This window comes from Homarus americanus, unplaced genomic scaffold (assembly GCF_018991925.1).
Source record: "Homarus americanus isolate GMGI-L3 unplaced genomic scaffold, GMGI_Hamer_2.0 scaffold53604, whole genome shotgun sequence".
Lineage (NCBI taxonomy): Eukaryota > Metazoa > Arthropoda > Malacostraca > Decapoda > Nephropidae > Homarus > Homarus americanus.
In genome coordinates, this window is record NW_024742288.1 from 313,912 (window position 1) to 328,504 (window position 14,593).

The 14,593-nt window shown below is 45.2% G+C and overlaps 1 protein-coding gene across 3 annotated transcripts in view; it reads left to right on the forward strand.

The window, feature by feature from the left end:
• Positions 1-14,593, forward strand: part of LOC121876720 — a 241,408-nt gene that overhangs the window by 60,750 nt on the left and 166,065 nt on the right. For all 3 annotated transcript variants that reach the window (XM_042382078.1, XM_042382079.1, XM_042382076.1), the window contains one exon: positions 3,951-4,124. The gene's annotated coding sequence lies outside the window, so the exon portion shown is untranslated. The remainder of the gene's footprint in view (positions 1-3,950; positions 4,125-14,593) is intronic.

Genomic DNA, 14,593 nt, shown 5'->3' on the forward strand with positions numbered 1-14,593 from the left:
TGTAAAGATGTTTTATGATATTTTCAGTTCAATGTTATCTACGTATGTATTGTAGTCTTGTTTCCTAATGCACCTGTAATATTTTCACTTAAATATTATGTGTATTGTGTTTCCAAATGTATTATATTATTTCCAGTTAGGTATTATGTACGTGAATATAATAATAGTGTTATCAGAATCATACCTAGTGCCGTTCTCCACCAATCACAGCCTCAGAATAATCCCTAGTGCCGTTCTCCACCAATCACAGCCTCAGAATAATCCCTAGTGCCGTTCTCCACCAATCGCAGCCTCGGGATAATCCCCAGTGTTGTTCTCCACCAATCGTTGCCTCGGAATAATCCGTTTTGCCGTTCCCCACCAATCACTGCCTCGGAATAATCACTAGTGTCGCTCTCCACCAATCACCTCCTCACAATAATCCCATGTGTCGTTCTCTACCAATCACTGCCTCAGAATAATCCCTAGTGCCGGTTTCCACCAATCACTGTCCCACAGTAATACCTGGTTCATTTCTCCACCAATCACCACCGTGAAATAATATACTTAGTGCAGTTTTCCACGAATCACCGCCTCAGAATCATACCTGATTGATATCTCCACCAACCATCACCTCAGAATAAAACCTAGTGCAGTCTTCCCACCAATCACCGCCTCAGAATCGTGTACCTGGTGCAGCTGTCCAATTAAATTTTGCGCGTCAGGATATTTGTTTACACGAGTGACGGTGAACAAGATGGGTGTCTCTGAGAGGTCACCATCCCACCTTCATCATCTCACGTTTTGCCACTGTGAACACCCAGGTGGCTCTTGTTAACCGGCCCTGTAAAAGTACGCTAATTACAGCCTCCGGATTAGCGAATTAAGCAGGAGGCTGAGCCCGCTGGTATTATGACCCAGTGTTGAAGCGCCTGATGATAGTTTTACTGCCGGGTGACCAATTAGCTGTAATGGTGCTTTGTGTTGGCTGTTGGGTTGCTGTTGTCGTGTCTGATGGACCAGCGTTTAGTGTGTGTGTGTCAGGCTTATGTAAGGCTTATACTGTATAATATTGTTGAAGTATCGTCAATCTATTGAATACCAAGTACAATACGTCTGACTGTTGTAAATGGCTTTTGTTTATTACGAATATGTATGGTTTTTGTGTGTCCAAAACAACAGAAATAAGGTTATACTGTATTGTATGCGCGCTAATCTTCAGGTAATCCGACGGACTATATCTAGGAGTAATAAAGATGGCTAATAACTCTTCATATCGCTAGTTCAAATGTCAAGGCCACTGTTGCTAGTTATGAGAATTTTGTGTGTGTTAAATCTCACCTTTTCAGGTATTTGATGAGAATTTATTTATAACTTTTGTTGTTGTTGTAACGCGGGTCACTATTGGTGTACATCACAACGGGGCAAGATCAATATCGCTCCAGTTTGATATAGGATCCTTCCTCTCTGTCCAATAACTCTGTTTACCTTTGAATTTCCCCTGAAACTTTTTATCTATATTGTATAAAATAGTTTTTGATATACGAGACGTCCTCTTGCCGGTCGCTCTTAACAACAAGTTCAAGGTTACGGTCGGTGTTAGCAAGAATAACATCCTTGTTCCCGTGTTATATCTAACGTTGTTATATGATGTGGGGGGCAGAGGCGTGGGGTAGGGAGGGACATGGCTTAGGGGAGGGTTAGGACATGGTAAGGGAGGGGGGGGGGAGTATTACACATGTTCAACACTGATCCAGTTAGGTAAGGGCGCGACGCTTTGACAAAATATTTTCCACGCGTACCTGTCGTAAATCAGAGGGTGAAAAGGACAATGTGAAGGCCGCATCTCTCCTTATAGAATCGTGTTGGTTGTATTCAGAGACACGAGGGATGATAAACACGACCGCATTACACCTGAGTTGGAGAGATACACTTGGGTTAATCATTCTCTTTGTATACTAGATAGATTATTATGTAACGGGTATATTTACTGGGGTTTGTAGGAGCTATATACCTGAAAGTTGATGTAATCGGCTCCTAAAAAATTAACGGAAAGATATAGAACGTATCTGAAATTTCGATTATCATAAAACCTACAGGAAATTGTGGCAGTATCAAGCTTATGTGCGTACACAGACTAAGGCCGAGAGCTTACACACTGCTTTTAAAATACATACATACATACATACATACATACATACAGTTATATATAAAATTTTAATAGTGTTTGCTCGTACCAAGACCTGAGCACGGCATTATACTCTCGTTTACATAAGGTTGATATGTTATAACGTGTCTAGAACAATACACAAACTTAATGATAAATAAACACACGAGTGAGACAGGCAGCCATATCAGCTGACCCGATGTTTTTTTATGTCTTATTTCGTGTCGTTAGTTATTAGAGCATACGGTGATGGTGTCTCCCTTTGTCCACCTGTCCGCCTGTCTGTCTGTTCGGGGAAGATTGTCAACACGATAACTTCAGTAAATGTGAACGAATTTCGACAATGGATGAAACCCAACATGGTCTTGAGTGATGTACGATAACTGGTATTTTTCTTCAGTATTTTGAGGTGTTATGGGGTTTTTTTTTAATGGGGGGAGGGTTGGTCTCTGTAGGTGACTTGGGACCCTGAAACCCTGTCTGTGGTCGTTGTAGCCTCTCACACACACATATACAGTGGTTTCTCTGGTTGGTGATGGATGTTGTTGTTTGTATTGTCTGGGTGAGTCCATCCACTTACCAAGATGGGTCGAGGTGAGAGGGAGGGAACGACACACCTGGAAGACCTACACACACACACACACACACTCTCTCTCTCTCTCTCTCTCTCTCTCTCTCTCTCTCTCTCTCTCTCTGTTTGTCTATCTATCCTTCCTTCCCTTCACAATTTTTACCTTTCATCGCGCCTTTCCCTCCTCCTCCTCCTCCTTCTTTCACACATCTTCTTTAGCCCTCTCCTCCCTGTTCCTCTTCTCCCTCCCCTCTCCTCCACTCCCCCTCCCTTCCTCATCCTTCCATTCCCCTCCATTCTTCTCCCCCTACTTTCTTCATCCTCTCCTCCCCTTTCCCCTTCCCTTCTTCATCCTCCTCCCCTTCCTTTTGCCTCTTCCTCTGCCCTCCTCTTCCTTCCCTTCCCTTCTCCTTCTCTTCCCAGGTCTTGAACACCCACCGTGGATCGCCGTCGCCGCTTGAGCCCGGGGCTTTTGGACCAAGATTAATGCTCATTCAATTTGTTAGTGGGGGAGAGGCGCGGTGACTGTGCGGGGTGGGGAGAGGCGCAGTGGGGTGGGAGAGGCGCGGTGACTCCTGTGGGGGGTGGGAGAGGCGCAGTGACTGTGGGGGGTGGGGAGAGGCGTGGTGACTGGGGGGGTGGGGAGAGGCGCGGTGACTGTGGGGGAGAGGCGGGTGACTGTGGGTGGGTGAGGCAAGTGGTGACTGTGGGGGGGTGGGGAGAGGCGCGGTGACTGTGGGGGGTGGGGAGAGGCGCGGTGACTGTGGGGGGTGGGGGAGAGGCGCGGTGACTGTAGGGGGTAGAGAGGCCATAGTTAACCTCCCAGGATCACAGGTCACCTCCCAGGGTCACAGGTCACCTCCCATGATCAAAGTGCCAGCTATGGTCATCTCGTTATGTAAAAATGTGACGTCTTGCCCAAGTTATTGAACCAAGAGAATAAATATATTGTTTGGATCACCTGATGGCTTGTTCCTATGCTTATTTCACCTAACCTAACACTGAACTACGCTCTCCTAACTTAACACTAACATTAACTCAACGCTAACCTAACTATGGTAACATTTTTTTTTTTTGCGTTAGGGGCCGTAGTAACGAGGTTTGTATGGTAAGGTCTATAGTAACGAGGGTACAGATGATAAGATGATAACTCTTGTATGTTTACGTTTGTCAATTTATTACTTTCACTTGATAACGAAAAAAATAACTAATAAATCTCTCTCTCTTTCACAGTTTAGACAGAAAGTCGAATTATCACTGCTGAGCGACTTGGCACCGCTGACAGTTGAATACGCCAGTCAACACTAAGACGATAACACCATTAACCAATCACCATCAAGGTCGTCCACCATCAGCTAATCAGTGTCGAGTTAATACACCGCCAGCCAATCAGTGCCAAGGCCCCAAGTAAGTGTAGTGAGCACTGAAGCTTCTTGTTATTGTTTTGTTCTTTCTAACGTTGAATTTTTTCGTTATGTTGGAATTTACGTTTATTTTGACGTTTGTGTGTGTGTGTGTTAGTGTGTTAGTTATGTTGTTGTTGAACCGTAGCGTTTATCATTATTATTGACGTTGTACCCCCTAAGACCTCACTAAATCTCACTTATGTTCAACTAACCTACCTTATAACTTAACATGACCTGAGCTAACCTAACCCACCCCTGATTCAACGTAACTCCTAATAGTATAACGTAATCTAACCTAACCCTAATATTACGTAACCTAACCTACAATGTGATAGTGTTGCGGGTACTTGGTTTTGTGGTTGCCAGGGGGAAGGTTGTCGCCATTGTTTGGACGCGGCAACATGTTGTAACACCGAGGCAGGGAAAAAAGACGCAGTATTTTTCGCCCCCAAAGTTTACGTTAATTATCCAAGTTATGAAGATCATTCATTCTTGTTAACCACACGTGTTCAGGACCATCTTCCATCCCGACTATGCCGTACCTCCCTCATTCATTCCCTCCCATCATCCCTCTCTCCCTCCCTCCCTCCCTCCTCCCTTCACTATCCTTCCCTCCCTCCCACTACCCTTCACTCCCTCCCATTAAACCCCCATTACTTATTTCCTCCCAAGGATCACACGTAGTATTGGGCTTTGCTCCACCACACTTTGTTTCCTTCCCTCCATCCACAATCTCTCGTTCTCTCCATTCCATTCCCTCCTTCCCAACTTAGCAGCCCGTATGAAATCCTTCTCCATCCTTCTAACCACACGTCTAAGACAACCCCCCCCCCTCCTCCTTCTCCATCCCACTATTCATTCCTCCATCCCTCCCTGACCACACTAGAGAGCATCCATCCACCACCACCCCTTCCCCTCTCCCTTCCCTTTCTTTTCCCAGCACAGTGATAGGTGGTTGCCATAAATCAAAGCTGACCCCCCTCCCTCCCTACCCCCTCACGTTTGTTTTTTTTTTGTTGGGGGGGGGGATTACTGGGCCACCAAGATGCGACAACAATTTGGGACCACCACCACTGAAACGCTACAGCTTGGGACCACCAATGAAACGCCACAGCTTGGGACCACCAATGAAACGCTACAGCTTGAGACCACCAATGAAACGCTACAGCTTGGGACCACCAATGAAACGCCACAGCTTGGGACCACCAATGAAACGCTACAGCTTGAGACCACCAATGAAACGCTACAGCTTGGGACCATCACTGAGACGCTGCATCTTGGAACCACCAATTTGGGACCACCACCACTGAGGCACTACAGCTTGAGACCACCAATTTGGGACCACCAGGGACTCTACAATTAGGGAAGTTGTTTACGTGAACCTACCTATGGGATATCATTAGACCAGACTTCCTATTTTTTGTGTTAAAAAGTTCCCAGTGAACTGAGAAGAGTTTTACGCTCACAGCTGGCACACACCACCTGCCCCTACACCACCTTCCCCTACACCACCTGCCCCTATACCACCTTCCCCTACACCACCTGCCCCTACACCACCTGCTTCACTGATCACCATTTTTTTATAATACTGTTTTTATATACGAAGAAAGGGGCAATATTTTTTTTTTACCTGTGTGATAATTGCCCTCACTTTTTTGTCATCAAGAAAAAATTTCCTTTTACAGGTGATGATTTTTTAGGGTCCAATTATTTTCTCTCTTTTTTTTCTCTCTAATGAGGGGGTGATTTTTGTTGTTATTTTGTTTGTCTCAGGTTGATTACTGAACCGAGTTGTTATCACCAGTCAAGCGCCGTTGTTGTTATCTTCCTTGTTATTGTTCGTGTCGTTAATTACTAACTGTGTGTTTGATCACCTGTGACCTGGATCACCTGTGACCTGGATCAACTGTGGAAATGAATCAACTATGACGTGGATTACATTTGTCATGGATCAACTACGCCATGGATCAACTACGTCATGGATCAACTACGTCATGGATCAACTACGTCATGAATCAACTACGTCATGGATCAACTACGTCATGGATCAACTACGTCATGGATCAACTACGTCATGGATCAACTACGTCATGGATCAGCTGGATGGTGGATTATATATCAGACACAACTAATTATTTTTTCCCCCACTCTCCGATAATCGTGGAGGATCCTTACACAGGGTTATAGAGGCGTGGACCAGGTGTACAGATGGCGACTTAAACCGATTATCGAGAGTAATTATATCCGGGTGGTGATAACTTTTCCCCGTCGGCCGCTAATGTACAGTGAGGGCGGGATTTTCACCACCTTTGCTTTGCCCTGTGTGTGGGGGGTGGGTGTGTGAAGGTGGTGTGTGTGGGGGGGTGGGTGTGTGAGGGGAGTGGGTGTGTGAGGGGAGTGGGTGTGTTGGATGTGGGGGGAGAGGGTGTGTGTGGAGGGAGTAGGTGTTGGGGTTGAGTGGGGTGTGGGGGAAGTGGGTGTGTGAGGGTGGTGTGTGGGCGTGTATGTGTGTGTGTGTGAGTGAGTGAGTGTTCGTGTGTACATACGTCCGTCCATCTGTCCGCAGTCTGTACTTTATATTTTCTTGGATCACCTGAAGTATCGCCACTCCAGCTTATTTCACCTAATGATTAAACACCGTAACCCAAGCTTAACCTAACCTAACCCCATCCCTGTAAATAGTGTTAGGGTGGTTGTTCTTTAGGTGAAATAAGCTGGGGTGGCGATACTTCAGGTGATCCAATTATATCCTCCCATGTGATTATGTATTTTTTGAATCCCTTTAATCTCCAATTGTGTCTTTGGGAAGTAGGATCATAATAGGGGGTCCTGTTAAAATGGATAATTTGTGATATATGGATAATTATACACCTGTCCTGTGTCACCTGTCTGCATGATTCCTCTCATATGAAAATTAATATCCTTATCTCTATACTTTGTGAATTGATTTAATCCCCAGATGTGCTTTTCGAAGGTGGAATTTGTAGTTGTTTTGTTGTTGTTTTGTTTTCCGGGATTTTCTGCCAAGACGACGTGACGTGTCAGTTAAACAAAAACGAAACACGTTTAAAACCCGTATTAAATTAGTTTTTTTTTCCTTTTGTTTCCATGACTGATGAACTTGAAGATAATTTGATAAAAAAAGTTGGTACAGTTTTATGTCATTACTGGATGATTTGTCGGGAAGCAGCAGCACCAACAGGGCATCAAAGGTCAGAACTCTTGAAAATAAGTCAAATGTCAAATGCAGGTGTGGGTTTTTTTTTTTATCTTAGGACACTTGGGCTGGAGGGTTGTTGTGAGGAAACGTGTCTGTCTGTCTGTTTCTCTCTCTTTGTGTCTGTGTCTGTCTGTCTGTCTCTGTCTGTGTGTGTCTGTCTCTCTTTGTGTCTGTGTCTGTCTGTCTGTCTCTGTCTGTGTGTGTCTGTCTCTCTTTGTGTCTGTGTCTGTCTGTCTGTCTCTGTCTGTGTGTGTCTGTCTCTGTCTGTCTCTGTCTGTGTGTGTCTGTCTCTGTCTGTCCTGTCTGTGTGTGTCTGTCTCTCTTTGTGTCTGTGTCTGTCTGTCTGTCTCTGTCTGTGTGTGTCTGTCTCTCTTTGTGTCTGTCTGTCTGTCTCTTCTTGTGTCTTATGCATCCCCCCAACAAGAGAGGGAAGCATGTGTTACTCTCCCCCGGGGTACACAGAAGAGCTTTACTGAAGGTGGAAGGTGTTGAGGTTCCCCGAAATTTACGTAATTATTTAGTAATCCGCGGCTCGCGTGGTCGTATTTTTCCCGATTATCGACGAAAATTATCAAGTGACATTTTTTTCAGAAGATCGGTGATAATTACGAGTGATACATTTTTTTTACCCCGATTACCCAACGATAATGATCAGGAGTGATGATAATTACCCCCACTTCCCTCCCCACCCTTCCCCGATTATCCGACGATAATTAACCTAGTAGTGAGGTGATAACTGTTGCCGATTATCGCGGATAATTACCCGAGGGAGGGAAGGGGGTGTTCGTTCGGATGAGCTATACTTGTTACCGTGGAGTGGTCGAAGGGGAACAAGAGCGAGGGGCAGGAGGTATAAAAAAAAGTGGGTCAGGAGGATGGAGCTAATTAGTGCTGAGACGTGAAGGACCATTGACAGTGACTTCATTAATCCCCGCCCTCACTGAAAGACGTAGTGAACCTCTGCCGGGCACTGTCTGGGCTGAGAGAGAGAGAGAGAGAGAGAGAGAGAGAGAAGGGAGAAAGATGTGGAGGTCTGAGAGGAAAGAGAAAGCAGTGAAGGAAATTAGAAAGAAAGAAAGAGAGAAATAATGATGATGATTGTGAGAGACGAGAGAGGTTAAACAGCCTCTCCATCTCCCTCTCGTCTTGTTCTTCCTCCTCCTCCTCATCCTCCTCTTCTTCCTCATGCTCCTCCTCCTCCTCTTCTTCCTCATGCTCCTCCTCCTCTCCTCTTCTTCCTCATGCCTCCTCCTCCTCCTCTTCCTCCTAATCCTCTCTTCTTCCTCCTCCTTCCTTCTTTCTTCTTCCTCCTCTTCTTCCTCCTCCTCCTCTTCTTCATCTTCTTCTTCTTCCTCCTCCTCCTCCTCCTCCTCCTCCTCCTTCCTCCTCCTCCTCCTCCTCCTCCTCCTCCTCTTCTTCCTCATCTTCTTCCTCCTCCTCCTCCTCCTCTTCCTCGTCTTCCTCCCTCCTCCTCCTCCCTTCCATAGGGGAGAGACTCTGGGACTATCTTTCTGTATCGACACAACCACCTTCACTTAATGTCGTTCTGCCGGCATTGCCCCCCTCCCTCCCTCCTCCCTTCCATCTCCTTCCTCCCACCCCCCTCTCTCTCACACTCCTCCCATCTCCACCGACACTCCTCTTCCTTCTCCCATCTCCGTCATTTCTCTCCTCCCCTCCCACCTTCGTACTCCCACCTCTCCCTACTCCTTCCTTCCTCTACTCCCTCTCTCCCTCCCATACCCCACACAAGAAGAAGGTAGGGATTGGTATTCAGGCTGTAATCACACTCCCTCCCTCCCTCCCTCCTTCCTTCCTTCCTTCCTTCCTTCCTCCCTCCCCCCCCCGCTTTTTTTTCTTTCAACACGAACGAATATATCTTTTTAAAGTTACAATAGGTGATTAGTTTTTGTTATGGTAATATATTGGAACACAATATCTTAAGTGTACTACCACGATGAGTTAACCGCTTGAGTACAATGACGTCATCCCCTGAGTACGATGTCTTAATCAACTTGAAATACGGTGATGTATTCTTAGGAGTTCTGAGGAAGGAGGTTAAGTCCTGCATCTAGAGGTTAATTTGTAATCACTAATTGTCCTCGTTACTGTTTGAGTGAAGTTGCTCCAAAAAATTATACTCACAAAATGGCTTTATTATTGATGTACTGAGAGACTACCTTTTAGCGTGTGAGTGTATATCAGAGCAAGTAGTTCTTTCCTTCTTAAAGATTTAGGTTAGGTTAGGTGTTGTTTTTTACCCAAATTGGTGATGTGATACAGATTGTCAGATGTGTGTGTGTGTGTGTGTGTGTGTGTGTGTGTGTGTGTGTGTGTCTGAATATACAATCAAGCCAGATACATACACATTAGGTTTCTTCCTCAATCCGTGTTTTACCCAGTTTGACACAAAAAGACATTGAATTATGAAACACACATACACACACACACACACACACACACACACACACACACACACACACACACACATGACAACAGATTTTGTTGGTGGTGGGGTGTGGGGTGTTGACTGTTTGTCCCTTCTTCGTCAAGGTAACAGAGTAGTTTGTCGCTGAAGACATTACTCTTTTTTTTTTTTTGCTCTTGTCTCGTGTTAGAAGCTCTTGTGATGTTGGGTGTGGACGCCTCTGAAGAGTTTTCAAGCGGAGCGTTTTTATTCTCTGTTCCCTCCGTCCTTTCCTGTCTCTTGTCTCTGTTCACGCCTCCTCCTCGCTGCTTCTCTCCTCCCTCGCTGCTTCCTCCCTCCCTCGCTGCTTCTCTCCTCCCTCCTGCTGCCTCCCTCCCTCCTCGCTGCCTCCTCCCTCCCTGCTGCTCTCTCCTCCCCGCTGCTTCTCTCCCCTCCCTTCGCTGCTTCTCCTCCCTCGCTGCTTCTCTCCTCCCTCCCTCGCTGCCTCCCTCCCCCCGCTCTCTCCCCTCCTGTGCTTCTCTCCTCCCTCCCCTCGCTGCCTCCCTCCCTCCCTCGCTGCCTCTCCCTCCCGCTTCTCTCCCCCCCTCCTCGCTGCCTCCCTCCCTCCTCCCGCTGCTTCTCTCCCTCCCTCCCTCGCTGCCCCTCCCTCCCTCGCTGCTTCTCTCTCCTCCCTGCCTCTCGTCTCTTGTTTTCTCCCCCCAACCCTCCTCTCCTTTCATTTCCTCTCTGCTCTCATTAACCCCTCCTCGCCAACAAACAGTCCGCCGGTCTCACATCACTTGATAATCACGATAGTCTCACAACACAATCCAGATGATGATGTCTGGCCGCGACCTGTGAATTATACACTGTTTGTTTAGAGCGACAAAAGGTGGTAACGACTCTCTCTCTCTCTCTCTCTCTCTCTCTCTCTCTGACACACGCTTTATAATTCTCATTGAGGTCTTTCAATTCTCCTCGAAGTCTTCCAGTATTAAATGATATCAGTGATAGTTTATTGAGCAGTTGTGTATAATGCAACACTGGCTGGAGAATACGCTGCCGCAGATCATCGTTCCTCACGCAGAAGGGGTCGTGAGGGCAGGGTGGTGGCTGGGTCTGAGTTTGTAACTAAGTCAATACAAAGATCGGATTTGGTATTTGCAGTGTCCCAGAAAAATGTATACAAACTCTAGCATTATCCGTAAGGCAGTGTGTACACAATTTTATTTATTTATTTATTTATTATTATTTTTTTTTTGGGTTGTCCTGAACATATTAAAGAATGGATCACATGAAGATTAGGCACCACAGTATATTTCACCTAATGATTAAACATCCTAATATTAACCTAACACAACGTATCATAACATAACGATACCTAACCTAACCTAACCTAACCCCAGTGTAGCATAAGGGTGTTTAATCATCAGGTAAAATAAGTTTTGGTCCTTAATCTTCACATTATTCTATAAAGGTGTTTCTTAGTTATGGGTTTAGGTTAGGTTAGGTTAGGTTAGGTTAGGTTAGGTTAGGTTAGGTTGGGTTAGGTTAGGTTAGGTTAGAGTAAACAAACCTACACTACAAAAAACTACAGTGTTGATTCAGGTGCACATGGATTTTTTAACCACCCTGTACAATATTCTACAATTATTACATTTTTGCCTCATACTGTATTTAAAATTGCATATAAACTGTTACATTATCCAAATTTGGGTGGCGCCTCGAACCAAGTAGCGGTGAAAATTGAAAATAAGTCAACTTGCGGCTAGAGAGCGCCCGTCAGCCAGGTTTTGATTGGTTGGACTGCACGACACTCAAGTTTCTGAAAATGTGTGAGAGGTTCTGGTGACGGAGTTGACGTATACGACCTGTGTTGGTGTTACGGTGGTGACGGAGTTGACGTATACGACCTGTGTTGGTGTTACGGTGGTGACGTATACGACCTGTGTTGGTGTTACGGTGGTGACGGAGTTGACGTATACGACCTGTGTTGGTGTTACGGTGGTGACGGAGTTGACGTATACGACCTGTGTTGGTGTTACGGTGGTGACGGAGTTGACGTATACGACCTGTGTTGGTGTTACGGTGGTGTTTGTGGGGTTAGAGAGATAATGGAGGTATGAGGGCGAAGTGAAGAGAAAATGTGAGAGAAAAGGGAAGAGGGAAAAGAGAAAATGTGAATGGGAGAAAGAGATAGAAGGGGAAAAAGCTAAAATAAGTGGGAAAGAAATATATGAGAAAATAGAGATTCAGAGAGAGAGAGAGAGAAAGAGTTACCTAAATCAGGACCGTAATTTCCCCCAGCCTTCACGACTTACGACCCTCAAGTGACTATAACCGGTGAGCAAATTACCTCCTGATCAGAGTAAAATAAAACAATTACCTTCAGGATAATTACCCTCAATTAAAAAAAATGTCATCATTAAAGTGTAAAAAAAATTCACTCAAATTAACGACCAGGTAATTTTATTTCTCTTTAGTCATTAGTAAAATTGCAATTACATTAGACTTAATTACCGGATAATGCCTTTTGTTTCCTCAACCGGCAATAAAATAATGATTATATTTTATGTTGTTATCCGGACAATACTCTTAAAATATCATTCAGGCGTAAAATTATAACTCAATCCCGATCCTATCACCTAGCTCGATCATCTAACCTTTACCTAACCTCAACCTCTACCTCAACCTCAACCTCTACCTCAACCTCAACCTCTACCTCAACCTCTACCTCAACTTCTACCTCAACCTCTACCTCAACCTCTACCTCTACCTCTACCTCAACCTCTACCTCAACTTCTACCTCAACCTCAACCTCTACCTCAACTTCTACCTCATCCTCAACCTCTACCTCTACCTCAACCTCTACCTCAACCTCTACCTCTACCTCAACCTCTACCTCTACCTCTACCTCTACCTCTACCTCACATTTACAAGTCCCATTACCTCTGTGGTTCCGCTTCAAAACTCCATCATCTAAAGTACCGTAGATTAGGTCTCAAGTTTGTGTGTAATATTGATGCTGTAATCGAAGTTGTTATTTGGGGATGTTAAATATATATAGGGCCAATGAGATCCGTTCTCACATCACCAAGTAAGATGAGCAGTGAGCGTACTAACCTTTAACATTGACTTCTGAAATAATCCATAGGCCAGCCTTACACACCACCAACACGGCCGCCATTAGTCATTATAGAAAATGGGAGCCGGGCACTGCTTCACCCTAGTCTATTTGTGTTGATATTTTCGTCTAGAGAAGTCGACTTGTGAAAGAGACCTAGGGGTACTTGTAAGCCCGGACCTACGGCCTAGAAAACAGTGCGTTAATGTTCGAAATAAGGCAGAGTATTGGGTTTTATATCTAGAAGTGTAAGTAACAAGAGTGCAGAGGTCTTATTGCAACTATATCTTGCGCTAGTTAGGCCGCACCTCGATTATGCGGTTCAGTTCTGGTGCCCCTATTATAGAATGGATATATATTCACTAGAGTCGGTGCAGCGAAGAATGACAAAAATGATTCAGGGACTTAGAAACCTTCCATATCAGGATAGGTTAAAGAAACTTAACTTGCATTCCCTAGAAAGACGAAGAGTGCGGGGAGATATGATAGAAGTATTTAAGTGGGTGAAAGGAATCAATAAAGGGATATAGATAAAGTTCTTATAATATCCGAGCAGGATAGGACTCGGAGCAACGGATTCAAGTTGGATAAGTTTAGGTTTAGGAGGAGATAGGAAGAAACTGGTTCACAAATAGGGTGGTGGACGAGTGGAACAAGCTTAGCAACTTTGTAGTAAGTGCGGGAACTCTGGAAAGTTTCAAAAGGAGGCTAGATAGATTCATGGATGATAGAGAGTGGTGGTAACTCTCGACAGGAGCTGCCATGCACAGGCCAACCGGCCTATTGCAGACTCCTTATTTTCTTATGTTCTTATGAATATGAATGACGCACTGAGACCAGGATTCGAATCTTATAAAAGAATCATTCGTGGGTTTGTTTTTATCCCCATACTGCTCCGGGGAGAACATTGATTATAGATGCCCTGAACTGTACTGAAGAGTCTCATTGAAAGCAATTCCGTGAAAGTCAGCGTCAAAAGAAGCCCCAGGTACGAGTGATTGACACTTGGTTCCCATGACAACGGGTTTGTTTACACCTAGACGCGACACCTCGTAGTGGGGGGGGGGGGGAAACACATGCAATAATTCCCTCCACATGTGCTTAGGAGTTTTAACTGTTGAATACGCCTCACCTCCGTACCCATGGGAGCTACGTCACAATGTTATCACTGCTTGGAGGAAATCTTCAGGTGAAATAAGCTGAGTGGTACGAATCCTCAGGTATAATAAGCTGGGTGGGGCGATTCTTCAGGTAAAATACACTACTGGGTGGCGGCGATTGCAGGTAAAATAAGCTGGGGAAGCTAATCTTCAGTTGACCCCTTAAAGCTTCGTTGCGATAGAGTCTTGGTATAAATTCGGCACCATTTCGACGGCCATCTATCTACTTCGGCTTAATTAGGGATGGGAGGTCAGGTAGGATCCAGCATCTGTCGGGACTTCGGCAGAATGTTGGGATTACCTGAAGATCTCATCCCCATCTTATTACACCTGAAGATTAACTACCCTAACGTTACCTGGGGGGGGGGGTAGCGTTAGTGTTGGGTTAGGTTAGGTTTGTGTTGGGTTAGATTAGTGTTAAGTTAGGTTATTGTTGGGTTAGTTTAATGTTAGGTTAAGTTCGTATTGGGTTAAGTTAATGTTAGTCTCTCTCTCTCTCTCTCTCTCTCTCTCTCTCTCTCTCTCTCTCTCTCTCTCTCTCTCTCCAAAACTACGAAGA